The following is a 23285-nucleotide window of genomic DNA, read 5'->3' as shown; positions in this document are numbered from 1 at the left end:
CCTTCCAGCTATGGACAGGACCCTTCTGGAATGAGAGACTTCAAGAGAGAAGATACAGCATCACCTTCCTGCCTGTACAGCTTGCTTTGATGAAGTTGAATTCTAGTTTCTATGACCCACCTCGGAGAAGAGGAAATCTGCTCTCTATGATCCATTTTGGGGCCCAGACAAGACAGAGACAAGAGACAGGGAGGCAGGAGAAGGTCAGAGAGACACTTGCCTCCTGAAGCTGCTTCGGAGGTCTCCTAGTTTCCTTTGACTCAAAGATACTGTACTTTGGGATATCATTTTCTAGTCTCCATTGGGAGCTATATCCTATATTAGGCTAGATGAAGGCTGGCACCTTCTGGGGAAGAGTAAATTATGGGAAGGTGAATAAAAACTGCTTGGTAAGGTAGTTACACAGATAAGAGGCATCTCAGGTTCTAAGAACTCCAGGGTAGTTCTCTTTCTGGTATGTTACTGGAAATTTGGGGGACCTCCACCTGACATACAACACACTAACAAGAAAATTAAAGTCCCCTCTCCAGGTCCTTGTTCTCACTAGTAAGAGGATTTAAGAACAGACTCAGGAGAGAAGGAATAACCTGGAGGAAAATGTTACACCTTAGGCAAGCAGACCTAAGAAAACCTCATGGCAGCTCTGTAGCTATTGCACTAGGGCACAGGTGTGGGAGGGCCTACGAAGGAAAAGTACATTGTCTCATTAAAGGGAAAATATTCTTCCATTTCTTTAGCACAGACTTATATGAATTTACCTCCTGGGGGTTGGCCCTCTTACTAGAATTTTTGGAGTCCTTCATAGCTGCTGGATGATACAGGGAAAACTGGGTTCCCTTCCTCCCACTTGAGGTCCTTAATGTGAGGAATAAGAAAGAAGTTAAGTACGGACTAAAAAAAAAAAATGGAGCCTCAAAGAAAATTGTATTGCAGTTTGGAAAAAAAAAAAGAAATTCCCCAGAGCAGGCCAGCTGTAACACCTCGGCAGCTGCCCAGAGGAGGAGAATGGAGGAGGAGAAAAGGAAAAGCCAAGTCACTTAAGCTGGCACAGATGTCAGACACAATGTAGGGAGGGGTAGACAAGGAGCTACATGGTAGAGAGGGAGGATGTAGAGAAAGAGTTAAAGAATCCCCCAATGTTGTGGAAACCAAAAGCATTAAGGAAAACATGCTTTCAAGAGACACAGAAAGGAAAAATAGAAGCCACTGGAAAGCTGTAAGGCGACAACCCAGTAACCGATTGCATTAGGGGCAGGGATTCTTCATGGGAAAAACGTAGTTTCTCATGAAAGGGATAATTATTTTGCCTATCTCTTTAGTGTGGCTTAAGGTGAACCTACCTTCCTTAGGGTGGTCCCTTTACTGGGTGATTGACCCAGCCCAACTGAAATGTTAGGGCTCTACCCGGTCCAGAGATTGCTTTCCTTTAATGGGCCTGTAAAGCTACTATAACAGCATGCTTCCAAATGCAAGTTCATGTAACCTTGAGGAAGAGAAATATATGTGCTGCTGCTGCTTTCATAGAAAGGAGGAAGGCGGAGAGCTAAGCACATTTAACTCAAAACCATCCTTAAGCCAAATTGACATTTTGGATCTCTTTCACCATCTCACTGTCTGATTAGTAAATATACGTGGACTGAGAGCAGAGCATGCCCGTATCACAGCTAAGAGCCTGGGGGTTAGTGGCTGCTCTGTCCCTCCCATTTAACCGAGCTTGGCAACAAGTACCAAAGACCAGTCACAAAAGGAAAAGTACAAAGGGCACATCCAGCTTTTCTTTGGTGACTGCCAAGAGCCCATCAATCTCCATGCCAGCCCTGGGAAAGCTGGAAAAGGGGCCTCAAATCCTGAGAAGGAGGGGCCTGGGCAAGTGGGTAATGAGTCAGAAAGGAATGTCTGCTAACCAACACCCGCATGCCTGCCTGCCAACTTGAAGAGGACCCCAGTAAATTCCTTCCTACATACCAGGGGCCCACAGAGCTCCAGAAGGCAGTTTTTCCATGTGAGAGTCTGCCCTGCACTCTGCAGAACAGTAGGCTGCTTATTTGCACTTGGATGGAACTCTGTCATCGCCATACCTCTCTCTCTCCAGCTTTCTTGGCACTAGCCAGACGTGCCTCCCCCCACCCCCCACCTTTTATTTTTTATTCAGTCGAAGTATAATTCCTGATGTAGCCCCACTGCTCCTGGGAAAAATCCAGGGACAAGGCTGGGGAGGGGATGCAAGCTTGTGTCAATAAAGTCCTGTGCCAGGGTTTGGCCTTTTGTTTGTCTTTAAATAAATAAGCCTGGAACACAAGTTCTTAAATCTGAAAACAGATGATTTGTAAAGTAGATTTCTTTTTGTTTTTGTTTTTTTTTTAATTTTTTTCTTTTTATTAATTTATTCTTGTTACATCTCAATGTTTATCCCATCCCTTGTATCCTCCCATTCCTCCCCCCCCCATTTTCCCATTATTCCCCTCCCCTATGACTGTTCCTGAGGGAGATTACCTCCCCCTGTATATTCTCATAGGGTATCAAGTCTCTTCTTGGCAACCTGCTGTCCTTCCTCTGAGTGCCACTAGGTCTCCCCCTCCAGGGGGCATGGACAAATGTGAGGCACCTTTCTCACATACTCTGGTAAAGTAGATTTCTTAGGCAACAAAATAAAAATTTTCAAGTTCAGTCAGAGACTGAGAATTCTCCCGTGTCACATTGCTTTGACTCTCAACCTCTCCACTGGTATCTAGTGGGAATGGGCTTCAACAGAGGAGCCGACATTTTTTTTCTTAGACAGTAGGTCAAAGACAGTCCTTTTTGGAAGCCCAACAGACCGACTGATGAAATAGCAGAGCACACACACACTTTAAGTAGGAAAATTGAGGCCCGCTCTCTGTTTTATCTGATTCAGTGAGCCAATTAGTGGACTCCTCCCCAAACGAATTCAAAATGGCCATCAATAGTCACATACTTGCTGGACACAACAGTGACAAAGAGAATTGTTTCTCTCTTGTGGAGCTTTTTAATGTTTATTTTGGCACCAGTGTTATGTTTAAAGAATAACGCAGGAAGGTATAAGGTAATAAGATATAAGAAGGTACCAGGCATCAGATATTATGTTGTAGAGGTGTTTATTAAATGAGCATGGGGGGAGAAGGAAAAGGGGGAAGGGGTACTCCAGAGAAAGAGAGGAAGAAGGAGAGAGAGAAAATAGAGGGGGGTAGAGGGAGAGAGAGAGAGAGAGAGAGAGAGAGAGAGAGAGAGAGAGAGTAAAGAGAGACCACATGGAGGGTCTATCACCCTGGGCAGGGTCATGCCCCCGTGGCAGATAAGCAATAACATCACAGGTAGGCAGACAGACGTAGAATGCCAACATTCTTACCTTTCCTATAATTAAAAAAATGAGGACCATTAGATTGTTTTTAATATAAGGTAAGTTAAAGTATATAAACATAGACGAGGGAGAAAGGAGATAGAAAAAAGCAATAGCAACAAAATGTCCAGATTATATAGTGAAGGGGAAGGAAAAGTGTTGCCCTGAAGGTTCAAGGTAGACAGCAGGCTATGTCAGCTATGTCCTGCATCAGATAGGAACTGAGGAGTGCTGGGAGAACCTGGGGCTGTTTGTCCCTGGAGCACACCGTTTCAGCCTTTTACAAATAGATAAGGGGCGAAGTCATCTTCTTAACTACTTCCTGTTAAGAATAAGGCAGCGATAGGGGGCTGAAAATGCTGAAATGTTGGCCAGGTTCCTGAAGAACAGGCTGTTTCATTTGCTGTCCAGGGTCTGAGAACACCTGCACCTAGGAAGGGCACTGCAGGTCCAGCTAGGAGGAACAATGCAGGTCCAGCTGGCATGATTTTTGAGGTTGGACAGGAGCACTTGTGTGTAGCTGCTTTGACAATGTAGGAGGTCTAGCAGGATACTGGAACATATATGTGGCCAGAAGACAAAGTTAGTAGGTTAGGGAGAAATTTCATTTTGGTACACATTTGAAACTCTTGGGAGAACAAAGAGAAAAGGTTTGGATGTGGGAACTTCCTTCCATTTTACCCTAGGAAAGGTTTGAACATGGGAGAGCAAAGAAAAGGTCTGGAGATAAGAAGCTTCCTTCCATTTTACCCGATTGCTGGCAATAATTAAAACAATTCAGATTTGGATTTTTTCCAACTTTGTTTGCAGAGGCATGAAAGCTCAGAAGCCCTTAATGTGGGCATAGAGATTTGAGATTCTCTAAAAGACATCCAAAGGCATTTTAGAAGGAACTGGTGTTTGGACATTTCTCTTAGGTAGGTGAGGGTCAGTAACCCATTAGGGCACCCCACAAAATGGATAGTGACCCAAGGGACAGTTACAGACCAGTTAGTGGCTCATTAGCACTAACCAGCGACCAACAACATAGCTCAACAGATGAGTTAGCTTCAAGTATGCAGCTACCTGGTGCACCAGGATTCCAATCAGCCAGCGGCTGCCACAGAGCAGCAGCAGGAAAAAGCTACATCAGAAAACTTACCTGATGGGAACAAACCTAGTTGGAGGTCAGCAAAGAGGTTGGGTACCTCCACTCCCAGTAAACCAGAGAGCTGCCCTGGCAGCCTCTTGGACAAAGGAAAGTGTTTATGTGACTAGGAAGGGGGAAATTTAGCTGGTGTTGGGTGTGGAAATGTGGCAATCAGGTAGTTAGGGAGAGGAGATTCCCAAAACCAGTGAAAAGGAGGAGGAATCCCACCCTCAGAGATAGGTGATAGGTGAGAAACTTAGCTGTTGACTAACTGTAATTATGTGGATTCCATTTGACCTGAGAGGTGGAATTTCTGTAGCTTACAAGAATCCTCCTAAGTTCATAAAAGGAGATAAATTTAGCATCATCACTGTTTGTAATCTGCAGTGAAACATACATTGTTAGACATGTACACCTTGTAGGAAAAAGGCAGTAGGCATATAGCACAGTACAGGCTTGGGAAAAGAGCTTTGTGTTAAGGGCACAAATACTCTGAGGTAAGTTTGGAAAGGCAGAGGTCTTTTTGGCTTCTGTGGAACAGTAACAAAAGGAAATATAAAATCTTGAGCTTGGAACTATGATAGAATCGTATAGTAGACTGTTTTACCATAATTAAATTAATAAATTAGAGCCCCGTTGATCAATCTCAATACTTTTAACAGTTAATACAACAATAGCATAGCAACAGGACAGCAACAGGAAGAAATAGAGCATCTTTGAAACATGTTGACCTTCATAACTTGCATTTACCAACTAAAAACATGTTCTTAAAACACCTTCTTGGAAGCTTTAAGCAATAGGTGAAATTGCTGTAAACAGTCACTGTCCTTAGTTTAAAAAATGGGATTTTAAGGCAGTGATTTAAATTTTTAAGCTGACATCAGCTTAATGTGATCGGAGATCTGAGAAGGATAAATTGTAACCTAAAGGAATCTATGTATTAATAAAAATGACAAGGGTGAGTAGTTAGTCATATCCCAGTAAGTAGACAGTGTCCCAGTTGTCTCCTGTGGCCGCATGGCATGATGGGCAGAGACAGTCTTGCATCAGTCACAGAGGATGAGAGGCTGTTTCTGTGGAACGTGAACATGGAAGAGACTGACCTTACCTTGTATTCAGCAACGTGACACAATGACTTTCCGGGCATCCAGTTTGTCCATGGGCTGATCCATAGCAGACGTTGGGAGCGGTTTTGCTCCGTGTCCAGAAACCACAATCCAGGGTTGGAGTCGCCTGCCACTGTGTCCAAGTCGTCTGAGACCTGAGACTGTTATGATCTGGGGAATCTCTGTTTTTATAATAAATTTACACATGTTAAATGCCATATTCAGCTGATCTCTGACAAGTTTGAGGGCTACTTAGCATATCTGAGTTAAACAATCTTTATATCTAGTTATTTGTAATTAGTTAATAATTTAAAAACTGTGTCAAACCCATTAGTCAAGAGGAATGGTTGAATCCATGTTAGCTGATGACAGGAGAAACAGCATTTATCTTGTTAATTTGAATAGACCTTTATATAACTCTGAAATAAGAAACATTTTAGAACCTGGGTACAATAAAGTAATTGGGTTTTCTTGTTGTTTTTTTAATCTAAAAGGAAATAAACAGAATTTAAGTTTTAAATAGTCTAAACATCATGCCCAATAAACAATTGTATGCCCAATAAACAATCTTTCGATTTTTTTTTTTTTGAGAGCAGAAAATAAATTAGAGAAAAAGGCAGCTTTTTTTTTTTTCTTGCTTGCCAAAGCCAGGTGTAATTAATTAACAGAGTTAGCAAAACTGAGAGTTCACAGACAGAGGCCTGGAGCATGAAGGGGCTTAATTCTGCCCCTAGCTTTCCCTGCCCACCCCCCTTGGGCAGCTTGAGCTGAGGGAGTAGGGATCCACTGAATCTCTGGCATACTTGCAATGGGAAGGGAGGGGGAGGGACCAGGACAGCGGTGGGAAGGTAGCTGTCAGTGGCCAGGCCATAAAGATGGCGGTCAGTCACGTGGCGGGCGCAGAGAGCAAGCACCTTGGCAACTGTAACAGGGGGCCGATTTTAAAATGCTAGCAGGCTGCCAGCACAGGGGCAGGGTTCCACAGCAGGCTGTGCAGTGGCTCTGTCACCAGGGAAGCTGCTGAGGTGGCGGCCGAGGGCTCTCTGCTGACTCTGTTCTGGGCAGGCCTCCTGAAACACCCAGGGCCTGAGGCTAGCATTCAGAGCAGAACAGCCTTGGTGACAGCGGGCTTGCAATAGATTGCTGCAGCCGCTTTCAGTCCCAGCTTTGTGTGGCCTGTAGACAAACCCCGGGTGGAGTCGGGGGTGTGGAGCCAGCAGCGGAGGGTGAGGGAGAGTGCCGGAACACGGAACATGGAACACGGCAAGGTGGGCAGGGAGCTTCGAGAGGCCCAGCGGGGGATCAGCCTCTGAGTCAAAGTAGACCATCCAGGGCAGTAAGCGCACAATCAGGGGACTTGGTGTCCAATCAGAGTAAAGCTACTCGAGGTAACCCCAGAAGTCACAGCTGATGGGTAGGGCTTGAGATTTACAGGTATCTTACCAGAGATAAAGGAGGAGGGCAACCCCGGTGGGGGGAATGTGTAGCCATGCAGACAACGGTTGAGTGATACCTGTTCTGGGTCCCGGGAGAGAAAGCGAAGGAGCAGCAATTTGTCTCAGCTTAGAATCGTCATCTGAAGATAGGACAATGATGGATTTAGATGGAAATCAGTGGAGATACAGAGTGAAGTTTGGACCACAAGGAAACGAATTCAGTAGAAAGGATTCCAGATTTAATACAGTTCTGGAAGAGCCTTCTCTGTACGGGCCATCAATTTTATATTTATATGATTACGGCACCATGATAAGGTAATGAGGTATAAGAAGTTATAAGAAGGTACCAGGCAGCAGATATTATGTTGTAGAGGAGTTTATTAAATGAGCATTGGGGGGGGGGTACCCCAGAGAGAGAGAGGAAGAGGGAAGGAGAGAGAGATAGGGGGAAGTAGATGAGAGAGGGAGGGGGGGTTAGAGGGAGACCACATGGAGGGTCTGTCCTTTTACATCTCCCTGGGCAGGGTCATGCCCCTGTGGCAGGTAGCGACGACATCACAGGTAAGCAGAATGCCAACAGAGTTCCCATCTTTCTAGCAGTACTTCCTTTCTAGAGCAAGAGTTCTGCCAAATGACCAGAGAGAGACAGACCCAAAAGGATCGGTGTCTTTGCAACCTTCTCCTCTAAGAGGAACCACCAATTCAAGCCACAAAAGCATGGTTGTTATAGAAGAGGGTTTGGGAGTCAACTTTGACCAAAGATTCCTAAACCCACTCCATTCTTTGTACGTCGTAAACAAACAAGAAAACAAACAGACCATGTGGGTATGGTTTGGTGGGGGTGGGTAAGAGAAAAAGAGGTAGACTGGGGACTTCTCTTCCTGCCCTATTTTAAAAACACAGTGTCTTGTCCAAGGTAGAGGTAATTCATACTTTAATGGAAGATTCTTTGTTGCCTTGAGTTCCTGCTTCCTATGTTATCTGATTGTGATTCCAATGGACCTATATCACCACTCAGAAAGTTTTAGGTAAGTGGTAGGCATGCAGACTCTGTCTCATTTACTTCAAATAACTTCCATCTCCAGAGGGAAGAAAAACAATACAGAGTTTTCCTCCCTTTGTAATGTATTTCAGCACATACATCCATTCACAGTAAGTGTGGGCTTGGATCTTATAAAGACTTACTTTATTTAGGTGTGTTATGTATTTAGGTGTGCACATGTGTATATGGGTGACTTTGAAGGTCAGGAACAGGGCATTAGGTCCCTTGGGGCTGGAGTTACAGGTGTTTGTAAGCCATTCAGTGTGGGTGCTGGGATCTGAACTCTCATCTTCCCATACAGAAGTAAGCACTCTTAACTACCAAGCCACTTCTCCAGCCCTTGGGCTGTTTATTTTTAAAGCCTAGTATGACATCTGGCTGGTTTCTTCAACTATAGCAATAACATTTTCTTATGTGCCTGTTAATATCTCTGTATGAGCCGTGATTTTACTGCAGCAGCAACAGCCACTCCTGCAGAAGCTCCTGTACTGTCATGTGATCTGAGGGCCAAACACCTTCTGCAAAACTTTACTCAAAGAGGAAACAAGGAAATGGTCCTTTCAAGAGATGCGCTTCTTCTTCCACTTGCCCCTGCTGGTCATCATCTCCACTTGCAGGTTGCTGCTTGGGAGAGCTGAGCCTCAGACAGTAGCACTGAGTTTCAGTTAGCTTCTTTGATCCCCACCCCCCCCACCCCCATCCTGTGCCGGGTCAGCATACAATGATCAGTGAGATTCCTGGAATTCCTGACATAGCACAGAAGCCATGTTTGTCTCTGTAGATGCCCTTGAACCAAGGTTCTGACCCTTATATTGCATTTTATTCTTTTACTCACATCCAGAGATTAAGGCTTATTTATGTAAATCCTCTGCCAAGGATCAGTTCATCTTGACCTCTTGGTTTTCATTTCTTTAATGGTCTCAGGTGTTTTGTTAGACTTTTGGGGTATTCTCCATTCGCTGAAAAACTCTGGAGTCAGTAAAAATTCAATCACAAAAGAAAAAATTGGGGACTTTAGAAGAGTGGAAAAGCTTTCTTTTGAAGGATTTGAAAGAAGCTTTCAGAGGCCACCCAGTTTACAAAGTTAAAACTAAGCTATAACCTCATGCACCACACTCCATCTTCCTGCAAGTTCTTAGAGTTCAGGATGTTCACTGGCCGTCTCCTAGAGACTAGCTACTACTATTGAAGAAATAAATATTACAAAGGTATTTGGAGATCATTTCCAGATAAAGGTAAAATTCTGAAATATAAACTGGGACATGTGAAACTTCTATACTGTTCTTACAATTGAGGAAGTCAGGCCGCTTTTGTTAGCATACTGCCTCCAGTCTGCCTAGCAACCTATAATGTCAAGACCTGCCTGCTGCTAGGTGTGCCCCTGCCCAGGATTACAAAAACAGCAAACTCACCTCTCTCCCCTCTACGCCTCTCTCGCCCGCGCTCTCGAGATCTCTCTCTCGCTCTCTCTCTCCCCTCTCTCTCCTACCCTTCTCTCTCTCTCCTCGCTCCTCTCTCTCTCTCTCTCTCTCCCCTGCTCTCTGTATATCTAGTCTCTCTCTCTTGATATTTCCTCTCTCTCTCTCTCTCCTCCTCTCCTCCTCTCCTCTCTCCTCTCTCTCTCTCCTGCCTCCCCACCCCCCCCATCATGGCCACCAATAGCCGCTTCCAATAAACCTGCTTTTCATATACTATAACTTTGTCTTGCCATTAGCTCATTCCAATTTTTCAATCATCTGGTGCCTTGACTCTGGGGAAGTTGAGCCCCACCCAAGCCTGGCACATGGGGTGACTCTCTTTACCTCCTCTTAGCCTGATCAGATTGATCTTGTTTCTTTGCCTGGAAACCTGAAAGGAGTTGATCCTCAGGGCCATATGGGGATCGCTTCTCTCCTCCTTCTTCCCTCTCCACTTGACATAACTTTGGACTTGGTGAGTGACCTGTCCCCCTAGCTGATGCTAAGAAGTACCTGGTGCCTCTTCTGAGATCTAGGGCACCCCTCAGACTTCCTCTGCCAATACATGGCCATGCCAGAGCCCATCTGTCCTGAACAGGAGAACTTTATGTTTTGGAGACGAATGATCATAGGTTGCCCCCACCCAAAACCATCTGATCCCAGATTATTGAATTGAGACACCACTTCCATAATCTTGAGATTCCAGCAAAGGCTTGGAATTTGGGTGCCACTGGGTATCTGAAGGAATTTTTCCAAAATTCATCTGTCCAGGTTTTTGGAAAGCCCATTCCCTCTCCCACTTCCTGTAGATGCCTTCTGCACATGTGGTTCCATGCCCTGCCTACCCTCTCCCACTTCTCCTCAACCTCCCTCTAGTCCATGTGCAGTCTCCAAGGCAGTGGAGGCAGCGTCATCATCAATGTTACCAGTGGCAGTTTTATTTTATTTTTTAAATTCATTATAATTTATTCAAATTATACCCAGAATGTTATCCCCTCACTTGCATCTTTCCATTCCCACCTTCCCTCGCTCTTCTGCCCTATTTCCCTCCCCTACACCTCTGACAGAAGGGGATCTCCTCCTCCACCACATAGCCACAGCCTATCAGGTCTCATCTGGATAGCCTGCTTCCCCTTCCTCCGTGTGCTGCCAGGCCTCCCCACCAAGGGGAAGTGGTCAAATTGGGGGCACCAGAGTTCATGTCAGAGTTAGTCCCTGCTCTCTTCACAACCTTGGAGAATGAGTGATCCATTGATTAGATCTGAACAGGGGGTCTAGGTTTACTGCATGCATTGTCCTTGGTTGGTGCAATAGTTTGTGCAGGTCCCCCTGCATCCAGAAATTGCCCACCACTGCAGGCTGTTTCCAACACATGGCAGGTCACCATCTTGACGTTGGGATGAAGAGCCAGTAGCTTTGACATCATCTTTATTGAGGCCTGCCAGCTATGTTCAGTACCTTGGTGACTGCTAAATAAAACTTCTGTCTTTTAAGCTTTGGCTGTTTGGTCTGTAATGATGCAATGTGGTAGGATCAGCAGGGTTGCCAGCCTCTCTATGAACTATATCTTTGATTAAAAGTTTTGCTTTGATACTAATTCAGAAATATAGTTAAAGCCATGCAAAGAACTGATACTGTTAATTACAAGATTAAGCTTTTACCTGCTTTCTTGTTTTAAGTTTTCAAGGTTAAGCTCAGAATGGGCAACTAAAACCAAGCAAAGTTTGTTTAGCTCAGCTGTACTTAATAGATTATGGTCCTCAAAACTGTCAGAGAATCTGCAGAATATGACATTTAAATGTTTAATTAAAAAAAGCTTACTATGACAGAGACCCCAGCTCCTAGTGGTGGCCATGGCCTCCAAGAAGATTTGGGCATGACAGCAGATGACTCCATCTGGATTGTGCTACTGGGCAATACTGCTCCAATGCCTCACCTGCTGCTAAGGCCCTGCCCGAACTGTCAGCACACAGGACACCCAGAGAGCTCACCGCCCCATTTTGCCTAAACAAAATAAGGATGGTCATTCTCCCATGTTCCTCCTCCTCAGAAAGGCCTCTCAGATTTGATGGACCTGGCAGCCTGAGACTGATGCTGCCCTAGGACCTCTGCCCACAACAAAAACATTGACACCACAGGAGCCTACAGGAAAGGCTATCTGGATCATGGGTCATATTAATTGATACAGAGACCTCTTGGATTGTGTTTCCTGTGGTAATTTATCCTTCACAGGTCTCTGGGTTTGAAGATCAGTTTAATAGCAGAAACCAAGACTTTAGCTGCCTTCTCATAAAAGTGTAAAATTGTATAAGGTCTGAGCATCTGAGAAAATGTTTTAGGGCCTAAGAAGATGTTTTAAGGTTGGTAAATGCAAGTTATGGAGGTTGGAGGTGGTGCTAATATATTTAAATTTGTCTCTTTTGTAAACTTAAAGAGATTCTTGTGAGCTTTATGGAATACACTTTTCACAGGACAAGTGGACTCCGAATAAATATTGTCAATCAACAGCCTGTCTGACTGAAGGTGGGCTCTATTTCCCCTTCCCTGGTCCTGGGACCCACCCACCTTCAACTACTGAGACCATGCACAGGCCTACATGTCTCAAATGTATATTCTGCCACTAATCTGTATACAAGTTCCAGCATCCTGCCAGGTTCAGATGTTTCCTCAAGAACTGCATCCAGACCTCAGGTATTCTGGCCTAAACCTCACAGACTGCATCAGCTGGACCTGCAGTTTCCTAGCCACAGATGGTCTTACAAATCCTAGACAGCAAGTAGAACAGCCTGTTCTTCCCAGACTTGGCCAACATTCCAGCTGTTTGCCCTCCCACTCCCAATATCGACACCCTCAATGTCAGCAGGAAGTAGCCAAAGACAACTAATGACTTTACCCCATATCCATTTATTATCAAGCAAAGACTAGGATATTAGATTTCGGGCATCCCTGCATCCTTAACTCCTGCAGGTCATGGCTGACATACCCTACCCTCTTCCCTGAATTCCTTAGCCTCTGGGGGCAGGGCTTCTTCTCTCCCAGAGGCCCTTCCTTCATTATATAATCCAGACATTTTGGTTCCCCTCTCTCTCTCTCTCTCTCTCTCTCTCTCTCTCTCTCTCTCTCTCTCTCTCTCTCTCTCTTTCTCTCTCTCTCTCTCTCTCCTCTGCTCTTGTCTCTCTCTTTTTCTGTATCTCTCTTCCTCTTCCTTCTCTCTCTCCTCACTCTGCATGCACTTTCCTCTCTCCCTCCATGTCCCCTTGCAGTGGCTGACAGGTGCTTCCAATAAACCTGCTTTTATATACTATAACTGTATCTCTTTCTGTTATTTCAATCAATTACCACAAAAACTCTAGTAAAAGAAAGCATTCAACTGGGGCATGCAGATGAACATGGTGCTGGAGAAGTGGCTGAAAACTCTCTCTATCTGGATCTGCAGGCAGCAAGAAGACAAGGAGACATTGGGCCTTGCCTGAGCATTTGAAACCACAAAGCCCACCTTCAGTGACACACTTCCTCCAGCAAGGCCACACCTCCTGATACTTCTCAAACAGTGACACTCCCTGGTGATCAAACAGTCAAATCTATAAGTCTATGAGTCTCTGGGGGCCATTCTTATTCAAACCATTACAATATTCATTTGGGGATTTGAAACAGGCTCTTGCTGTATAGCCCTAAGTGGCTTAGAATTCACTATATGAATCAGGCTGTCATTGAACTCACAGAGATCCTCCTTCTACGTCTGCCTCCTGAGTATTGGAGTCACACACACACATGGCTTTCGCTTTTAAATTTGGCTTAAAGAAAAGTATTTGGTTACACACACACACACACACACACACACACACACACACACACACACACAGCCCACACCCCTAATCATACTTTTCCAATTGAGGGTAAGATTGAGATCAGTGAAATCCAGTCTTGGCAGCCAACTCCAGGGGGATTCTCGGTTCTGGAGCCCAGGAACAAAGACTTGAACAAGAGAAAAGAGACACACAGCTACAGTTGAAGCAAGGTCATCAGTTTATTTAGAATAGACATAGTTCCAAGGGAGGACATAGGTCTGGCTAGAAGGAAGTGTAGCAGCTCTACACTCCTGATTCATAAAGGGTTAAGTTTTTTTTTTTTTTTTGTCACAAAACACAGGCTTTTTCTAAGCATGTCTCTCTATTTGTAATTGGACACGCAACTTTGTGTGTCTCATTAGCATTTTGGTTCTGCACCCAAGGGTATATGTTCTAGAATTGTGAGGTATAGGTTATTTTCAGACTCCTCAGAGTATTTCTACACCTGGACCACAGGCATCAGATAGTCTTAGTCTGGTTGGGAAGAAGTAGAGGGCAGCCTTAAGGTGGGCTTGAGAATCTGGCCAAAATTGACTTCCAAAATTGACTTCCAAGCTTGCACAGTGTTTAGCTTTCCTTTACTTCTCTGCCACATGAAATGCATCCAAACAAGAGTTAGAGGAGTGATGCTTTAGTACCACAGGTATGCTGCTTCTTTCTGTCACTCAATTATCTTATAAGTTGTTAATGACTTTTTCCTAAACTGATTTTTATCTTGGGAGATGACAAAGTGTCATCTACAAATTCATTTGCAAATGCTACCAAACATTGTTCTACAAAGAGAATCAAATGGCTGAGAACTGTTTCTTTTTAAAGGGGCAACTGCTTAGATCTTCATTTAGTTATTAAATTTCAGAATCAAGTGTTGGTATAGTTGCCATCATCCAACATCAATTGCTAATGTGTGTGTGTGTGTGTGTGTGTGTGTGTGTGTGTGTGTGTGTTTCATATTGGAGTATCATTTGTAATGTCATGGCTTTAATTCATTTCATGATTATAAACAATTACAATTCTTCTTCTTCTACTACTTTTGTTTTTATGTGCTTGTTTTTATCTAAACAGAGTTTTACTATGTATCCCAGGCTGTCTGACAATAACCAACACTCCTACCTCAACCTTTCAAATGCTAAAAGAACAGGCCTGCAACACCATGCCTGGCTTCAAAGGCATTGTTCATTCCAAATTTAGCTAGGGAGAATCCCTATTTTTCAGAAAAAAAGTCAATTTTATTCATGTGTATATGTGTGAATGATTAAGGGCACTGTTCATTCAGTACCCTAAGAGACCAGAAGAGCCAATCAGGTCCACTGTAGTAGGGCTGTAAGTAGACTGATGTGAGTGCTGGGGATTATACTCAGGTCCTCTGGAGGAGCAAGAAGTGCTCTAACCACTGAGCCATCTCTCCAGCTCCATGGAGAACCCCTTTAAGAGACGTCTTGTTTTCTTTTGACACTTCTTATTGTTCTTTGGATGCTTTCCTATTTTCTAAGCTAAGAACCACACTCACCTCATAACTTTCCTGTAGTGAGCCAGAAAGTACTCATTTCCCAAAAAACATCATTTCTTTCTACTAGGGCGTGGTATTTAGCAAACAAGATCTGCTTTTAAGGTATGCTTATTGCTAGTAGGGCATGGCTACTTCTAAGCCAGAGCAACACATAGTGCTTGGAAACACAAAGGGTCAAGTTTATGAACATGCCACTAATACGGTCACACACGTGTGTCTGGGTGTTTGGGATTTAATGCTCTGTAACCACTGCCTGTAAATTCTTGCAATTCTGTCTTCCTGTTGGTGTTTTGAAAGTAGGATCTAACAAAGTCAAGGAATATAAAAGAAGGACTTGGAAACATGACTCATTCACAGCTCACTGATTTTCCCAGGATGGGTCCTGAGGCCTTCCTCCACTCCAAGGACTTCTCTTTGCCTATTGAACTTAAAGGGATTTTGTCCCAATGATTATGTGAATGTGATCTCACATTGTAGTCCCAGACAGAGATGAACTTTCTGAGGAGCAACACCTGTAACCTTCCTTGAGCTATCACTTCCAAGTTGTCAGTATATTTAGCAAACAAGTAGGACTCCAAGCTTAAAGATGGCTTCCAAGAATAAATATGTAAATGGCCTCTGTGTTAACCTGACAGACATGGTGGCACACACCTTTAATCCCAACACTCTGGATGTAGAGGCAAGTGAACTTCAACAAAATTGAGGCCAGCCTATTCTCCATACACACACACACACACACACACACACACACACACACACACACACACATCAATCAGCTCTAACCACAAAAGGAAAAAGAGTTTATTCAGGAGTCAATTATGAGTGATAACAGTTTCACAATGTCTTTATAGTAACAGAACAAAGAAAGTCATAAATCAAGACACATTTCAAATCCATTGGTGGAAACATGAAGTAGATGTGTCAAAGCAAAGTGCAATTTCTTTTTCTGGAAACCATAATTAACCTAAGTAAATTTACATATTTTCTAACCTACATCAAGTAAGTTTCTATAAATTGTAAGATGCCCACAGGCCATGAGGGGCGGGGGAGAGATTGGACTCCTTTCCCTCAACTTGGCCAAAGTATAAATAAATTCTTTATTTTTTTAAGTAATTGAAGTTCCCTACTCTCATGTGGAATATAGAGGGAAATTAAGGTGCATGTAAAGACCCAAGTGTCTAGTGACAATTATAGAAATGAAAACAGAAACTAGAATACCAACTTTTTGGTCAAAAAAAATTTTTTTATCTTTTTTTTAAAAGATTTATTTATTATTATGTATACAGTGCTCTGCCTGCATGTACACCTGCAGGCCAGAAGAGGGCGTAAGATCACATTATAGATGGTTGTGAGCCACCATGTGGTTGCTAGGAATTGAACTTATGACCTCTGGAAGAGGAGTCAGTGCTCTTAACCTCTGAGCCGTCTCTCTAGCCCCCAAAATTTTAATTAAAAAGAAGAAGAGGATGAGGATGAGGGAAGCACTGATCATGGGGGACATGGGCTTCCTGCTGAGAGAGGAAAGGACAGAGACTTTTTGTTGTCTTTGGAGACATCTGCCTTCATCCTGGACTTACTGTTTTCTTTTATTCTCTTGCGATAAGATGACTAGTGGACAGGAATGTGTGACAGGACACTCCATTCACAATTCTATCCATCTACCTATCTATCTATTCTCTTTACAGCTTGTCCCCAGCCTCTCCCTCTTCTCACTTCATACATGATTATCAAAGAAGTGAAACTCTTGGTAGGTGACAGATTTTATGGCTAAAAGCCATGAGAAACTCTTGCCTTTTGTCTTCATGAGGATCCTTATGTCCCTGTCCCTGATGTTGTGCTGTGTGACCTTTTATGAGCTATTTACATAGCAGTTCCCTGGTTGAATAAAGTCCAGGTAGGCTAAGAACATCCAGTCATCTGTCTTTGGCCACATTTCTTGATGAACTCTAGAATTGCCTCCTCCATCCTTTCTCCTATTCGACTTTACTGGAATTCATGGTCGTATCCAGTTCTCTGACTCCAACACTTCCCAGAAGCCACTGCTACCCTCTAAGACCAACAGGAACCTGAGTATATAAGGGAATTTGGGTGAAGTCTAGTTTAGTTTAGTTTAGTTTAGTTTAGTTTAGTTTAGTCTGCATCTTGAGATAAGGCCCGGTGGTACTGTCTTTGCTTTGAGATGGCAAAGGTATATGACAGTCATCTGATAACTATGAGGATATTCTATCACTAGATATCATCCATGCACCTAGTCCAGTATGTCCCAGCACAAAGGCTGTACTATTCATGGGGGTCTCTATTTTATGACACTTTTTTCTCCTGTCAAAACAAGATTCTATAATTAACTGTGCTCTGGTAGCCATGGCAATTATATCATAACAATATATGGTAGCCAGGTAAAGGTAATGGAGGTATTGACACTCCCTAAATAAGGTCAGGAGACCCCTGGCCTGGGATTCCAGCTATTCTTCCCTCCTTAGTTGAAAGTGCTCTTGGGAGATGCTTTGTTGGTTTTTAGTTTTATTTTAGGAGGGAAGTTGCAGGGACATAGGACAGGACCAGATGATGCAGCTTCCATGAGGTAGTACTCTGGAGTGTTGCACTTGTTTGGAAGTTATCCACTCTCCCTTCACCCATTGGAGGTTATCCAATCTCCTTTCACCCATTCTCTGTAAGAAAGCCCAATAAACTCTCTGGTCACATCACACTGCACTTCAGTAAAATTGTGCTTGGTGTTTCCTTGGTGTCTGTCTGCTATGACTAGATGTCATTTCTGCCTCCCTAGGGAAAATTATCACAGTCATCTCCCATTCGCCGATGGGTTGCCTCCATAGGCCTATAGGAAGTAAAAAGTAGCTTGAATTCCCAGCTCATAGCTGGGCCATGTCACATTAGTCTGAAGGGAAATATGACACCCACCAGGCCCAGATGAGTACATGCTTGCCCCATGTCACAAGCCAGGGCTCCTGTGAACAGCTGCATGCTAAGACACACACTTATACATGTGATTATGCCTAGTGTCCTTTGTAAGAAGATAGTGTTGGAATCTAAAGGCTGCTTTGCAACTGTAAGGCTCTCTCTCTCTCACAGCCTAAGCCTGGGAACGTGAACCAGGCAAGCTTGGGAAAGTGACCCAGAAAGAATTGAAGGCCAGTTTCAGTTTGTGAGATCAAGATGGCCAACCGAGATAAACAATTTCAACTAAGGTAAACAATTCTCAGAAAAATACCATCTGGAAATTCTCTGGAAACTCCCCAACACCCCTCCCTGCCAAGAATAGCCCCCAAGACCAACGACCCCTGCAATAGCCAATAACATTTGGACAAGCACCCTTAGTGACCACCAGAGCCAATCCTAACATAGGGCATGCAGCCCCTCCTAACCTTTGCGGTTTTAGCCTTTAAGAGTGTCCTGTAACAGTGACTCGGTGTGCCTCCCTCCCAAGTGAGTGCTGAGGTCCCCTGACGTGCATCAGCAATAAACCTTGTGCTTTTGCATCAACACTGTGGTCCTCGAGTGGTCTCTCACGATGACCCCCTACCCGAGTGGACTCTCGGGTCCAACATTGTGGGGGCTTGTCTGGGATTTGGGGGTCTCTTTGAGACCACCGAACCACTTGTTGCAAGGTTTCAACAGCCCGGGCCCAGCCGACTCAACTGACTTCTGAGACCGTGAGTTACTTTCACTTTGTCTTTTGTTTGTACTCTCTGCAGGAGCTTCACGAGCTCCAGTGGGCTCTCCTTTTGTTCATGCTCTGCGGGCGCTCACGGGCCTTTCTGTCTGTGTGAACTCTTGTGAGCTCCTTTCTGTTTGTTCCCTTTTCTGGTCGGCGAGCTACTTTCGGTTCGCCTCTGTAGCGCGTAAATCTGTGTTGGGAGGAGAAAGGGGACAGACGTGTCCAGACCTTTCTCCCCTTCACCCTGGAGGATGCTCCAGTGGTTGTCTGGAGGAGGGGCGATGACAGCATCGGTCTCCTCAACCCGAATCCAAACGGCAGAGAAGTTCTGCCATCCGATCTGAATCCTGTTCTGTGGTGCCAATATTTTCGGTTTTATTTGTCTGTTTGTCTCTGTCTTGTCTCTCTCTGTCTTCTTCTCTTTCAACTGTACTAACATGGGACAAACTGTGACGACCCCCTTGACTCTGACTCTGACTCTGACTTGGCCTAGAGACGGGACATTTAACCTTACTATTATCCTGCAGGTTAAAGATGTTGTTTGCAGAACTGGGTCCCACAGCCACCGGGATCAGGTCCCATATATAACCACGTAGGAATCCCTGGTCCGAGACCCACCACAGTGGCTCAAGCCTTTCCTCCTGGGCCCCCTTCCAACTTCTCTCTTCCCAGTTGCAGCTTCTGAGACTCCTGAGACACCCGAAGAACACCCAGGAGTTCACCCAAAGCCCATGCTGCCTGACAACGAACAACAAGATCTCCTACTACTAGACCTGCCTCCTCCACCTTACCCTACTCCTTCGAGTTCTCCCTCTGACCCTAACCCCTCTCTCCCTACCTCATCTGCCCACACGCCCTCTCCAGCCCCTTCAGCTCCTTCTCTTACACCTTCCACCCGACCCGCCTCAGATTCCTCCCTGCCCCCTCCTTCTCCTCCCCGCCTGCGTGGCTGGTGGGACCGAAATCCAGGCCAGGAAACCTCATTGTTTCCTCTTCGTACTATCAGCGGTGACATCCATTACTAGCCATTCTCCGCATCAGATTTATACAATTGGAAAACCCACAATCCTCCCTTTTCACAAGACCCCCAGGCCCTAACGTCTCCTTATTAAATCAATCCTTTTAACTCACCAACCCACCTGGGATGACTGTCAACAATTTTACAGGCTCTCCTCACCATGGAGGAAAAACAGAGAGTCCTCCTGAAAGCAAGGAAAATGTGCCCAGACCAAACGGGGCACCCACCCAGCTCCCTAACGAGATAGACAAAGGATTTCCCTTGACACGCCCAGATTGGGATTTTGAGATGGCTGCAGGTAGGGAGAGTCTCCGTATCTATCATCAGGCTCTATTGGCAGGTCTCAAGGGAGCTGGAAAGCACCCCACCAATTTGGCCAAGGTAAGAACTATTACTCAGGGAAAGGAAGCTACAGCGACTAGATGGCATTCAGACATATGGATTGCAGGATTTGGTCAGAGAAGCAGAGAGGGTGTATAACAAGAGAGAAACCCCAGAGGAAAAAGAAGCTAGGCTAGCAAGGGAACAGAGGACACAGGAGGATCACAGGGATCATAAGCGAGATAGACATTTGAGTAAAATCTTGGCCGCTGTAGTAACAGAACCTACTAAATATAAAGAACAGGAAAGAGAGGGGGAAGAACGAAGGCGGCCCTGTGTGGATAAGGATCAATGTGTTTACTGCAAGGAACGTGGACACTGGTTAAAAGACTGCCCTAAGCATCCCAAAGATCGGAAAAAACCTGTCCTGGTCCTGGCCTTGGGTGAATACGGTGACTAGAAAAGTCAGGGCTCTGAAGCCCCCCCCCCAGCCCAGGCTAACCCTTACCGTTGGGGGGCAACACACCACTTTCCTGGTAGATACAAGTGCTCAACATTCCGTGCTAACCCAGCCATCAGGACCAATGTCTTCAAAGACATCCTGGGTACAAGGAGCGACTGGTGGCAAACTACACCAATGGACCAACAAACGGACTGTTAACCTTGGTACAGGTACTGTGACTCACTCATTTTTAATAATTCCAGAGTCTCCTTATCCTCTATTAGGGGGAGATCTGTTAACCAAGTTGGGGGTTCAAATTCATTTCTCAGAAGAAGGGGCAAGAGTATTAGGCTCCAGGAAAGCACCTATACAGGTCCTCACCCTCAAATTGCAGGATAAATACCAGCTATTTCAGACTAGCCCCAATGACCCCCTTCCTGAAGACAGCCCCTGGATCCAGCAATTTCTCCAAGCTTGGGTGGAGATCGGAGGGCTAGGACTGGCCCATATGCAGCCTCCTACTATTGTGACTCTCAAACCCACAGCTGTTCCGGTCTCTGTAAAACAATATCCTATGAGCCAAGAGGCCCGAATGGGCATCAAGCAGCATATTAATTGATTCCTACAATTAGGGGTCACTTGTCACTCTCCCTGGAATGCCTGTCAAGAAACTAGGAACACAGGACTATAGACCAGTGCAGAACCTCCGAGAAGTAAACAAAAGGGTGGTAGACATCCATCCCACGGTGCCTAACCCTTATAATCTTCTAAGTACCTTGAGGCCAGATTTTACCTGGTATACTGTCTTAGATTTAAAAGATGCTTTCTTTTGCTTGCCTTTGGCCCTTCAAAGCCAACCATACTTTGCCTTTAAATGAAAGGACCCCGAGCTGGGGCTCTTGGGGCAAGTTACCTGGACACGCCTTTCCCAAGGTTTCAAAAACTCACCTACTCTTTTTGATAAAGTGCTCCACCAGGATTTGACTGATTTCCGTGTCATGCACCCAGAAATAACTCTCTTACAATATGTAGATGACCTCTTATTGGCCTCCCCCACCCAGGAGGCCTGTACTGAAGCTACTCAACCCAGCTACCTTGTTGCCAGCCCCAGACCAGGCACAAGAGACTCCGCATGACTGTCACCAGGTGATGGCAGAGATGCATGGTACAGGAGAAGACCTACAAGATTGTCCTATCCCAGAGGCTGATTATACTTGGTATACTGATGGCAGCAGCTTCCTAGATTCAGGTACTAGAAGGGCTGGGGCGGCTGTGGTAGATGGACAGAAAGTCATCTGGGCACAGGCCCTTCCTCAAGGGACCTCGGCCCAAAGGGCAGAACTTGTCACCCTAACCAAGGCATTAGAACTTTCCAAAGACAAGAGAGCTAATATTTACACTGATAGCCGATATGCATTTGCCACTGCTCATGTCCATGGAAGTATTTATGTACAAAGAGGACTTCTGGCCTCGGAGGGCAAGGAGATTAAAAATAAGCCGGAAATTAAAGCTCTCCTCAAAGCCCTATTTCTGCCAAAACAAGTGGCCATCATACACTGTCCAGGACACCAAAAAGAACAAAATCCTGTCACCATGGGCAGCCAGCAGGTGGATCAGGTGGCAAAACAAATAGCCAAGTTGGGACTCCTGGTGTTGTCTATCGGGGCTAAAGAACCTCCTCAGCCTGAGGCTTATAACTACTCTCCCGAGGACCAGGCCAAGGCCCAAGCCCTAGGACCTATATTTGACCCAGTTTTCAAAAGTTGGACAAAAGACAGTAAAACTGTCCTGCCAGCCCTCGATGCGGCTGCCATGGTCCAACAAATGCATACCTGGACCCACCTAGGATCAAAGAAGTTTCGCCAGATCCTGGATAAGACAGAATTCATCATCCCTGGAGCTGCTGCCCTGGTTGATAAACCTGTAACTACTTGTCAGGCTTGTCAACAAGTCAATGCTGGCAAGAACCAAGTCCCAGAAGGGACCAGAGTCTGTGGAGACAGACCAAGAACTTACTGGGAAGTGGATTTTACCGAGGTAAAGCCCCCAGCTGCAGGTTATCAATACTTATCAGTTTTTATAGACACTTTTTCAGAATTGGTAGAAGTTTTCCCTACCCGACGAAAAACAGCACAAACAGTGACCAAGGCCATCCTGGAAGACATATTTCCTCGGTTTGGACTTCCCAAGGTAATCGGGTCAGATAACGGGCCGGCCTTCGTCTCCCAGGTAAGTCAGGGACTGGCCAAGATCTTGGGGACTAATTGGAGTTTACATTGTGCTACAGACCCCAAAGTTTAAGACAGGTAGAAAGAATGAATCGGACTCTAAAAGAGACCTTGACTAAATGGACCATTGAGACTGGCTTAAAAGATTGGAGATGCCTCCTACCCTTTGCTCTATTCAGAGCCAGAAACATTCCCTCACGCTTTAACCTGACCCTCTATGAAATCCTGTATGGGGGACCACCCCCTTTGTCTACTATGCTTAATTCTTATCAACCTTCTGCTTCCAAAACTGACTTACAGGCCTGCCTTAAAGGACTCCAGGCTGTTCAAGCCCAAGTTTGGGCCCCACTGGCCGAACTTTACAAACCTGGCCACTCTCAGACAGCGGGACATCCCTTCCACGTTGGTGACTCTGTCTACATCTGTCGACACCGGTCTCAAGGACACGAACCTCACTGGAAGGGGCCTTAAACCGTCCTGCTCACCACACCCACCGCTCTCAAGGTCAACAGAATAGCCACCTGGGTTCACTCCTCTCACACCAAAGCTGCCCCGGCGACTCTTGACTCTGCCTCAGAGATACCACAATGGCAGCTCCATCACTCCCAAGATCCACTCAAGATAAGACTTACCCGATTAAGGGATTGACTATAAGAATTCTGCTTCTCACCCTTGTACCCTGTTTTGACTGTGACTCTCCTTCAAATCCCACCAGCCCAT

This window comes from Acomys russatus, chromosome X, assembly GCF_903995435.1.
Source record: "Acomys russatus chromosome X, mAcoRus1.1, whole genome shotgun sequence".
Classification (NCBI taxonomy): Eukaryota; Metazoa; Chordata; class Mammalia; order Rodentia; family Muridae; genus Acomys; species Acomys russatus.
Note: the sequence above shows the minus strand (reverse complement) of the source record.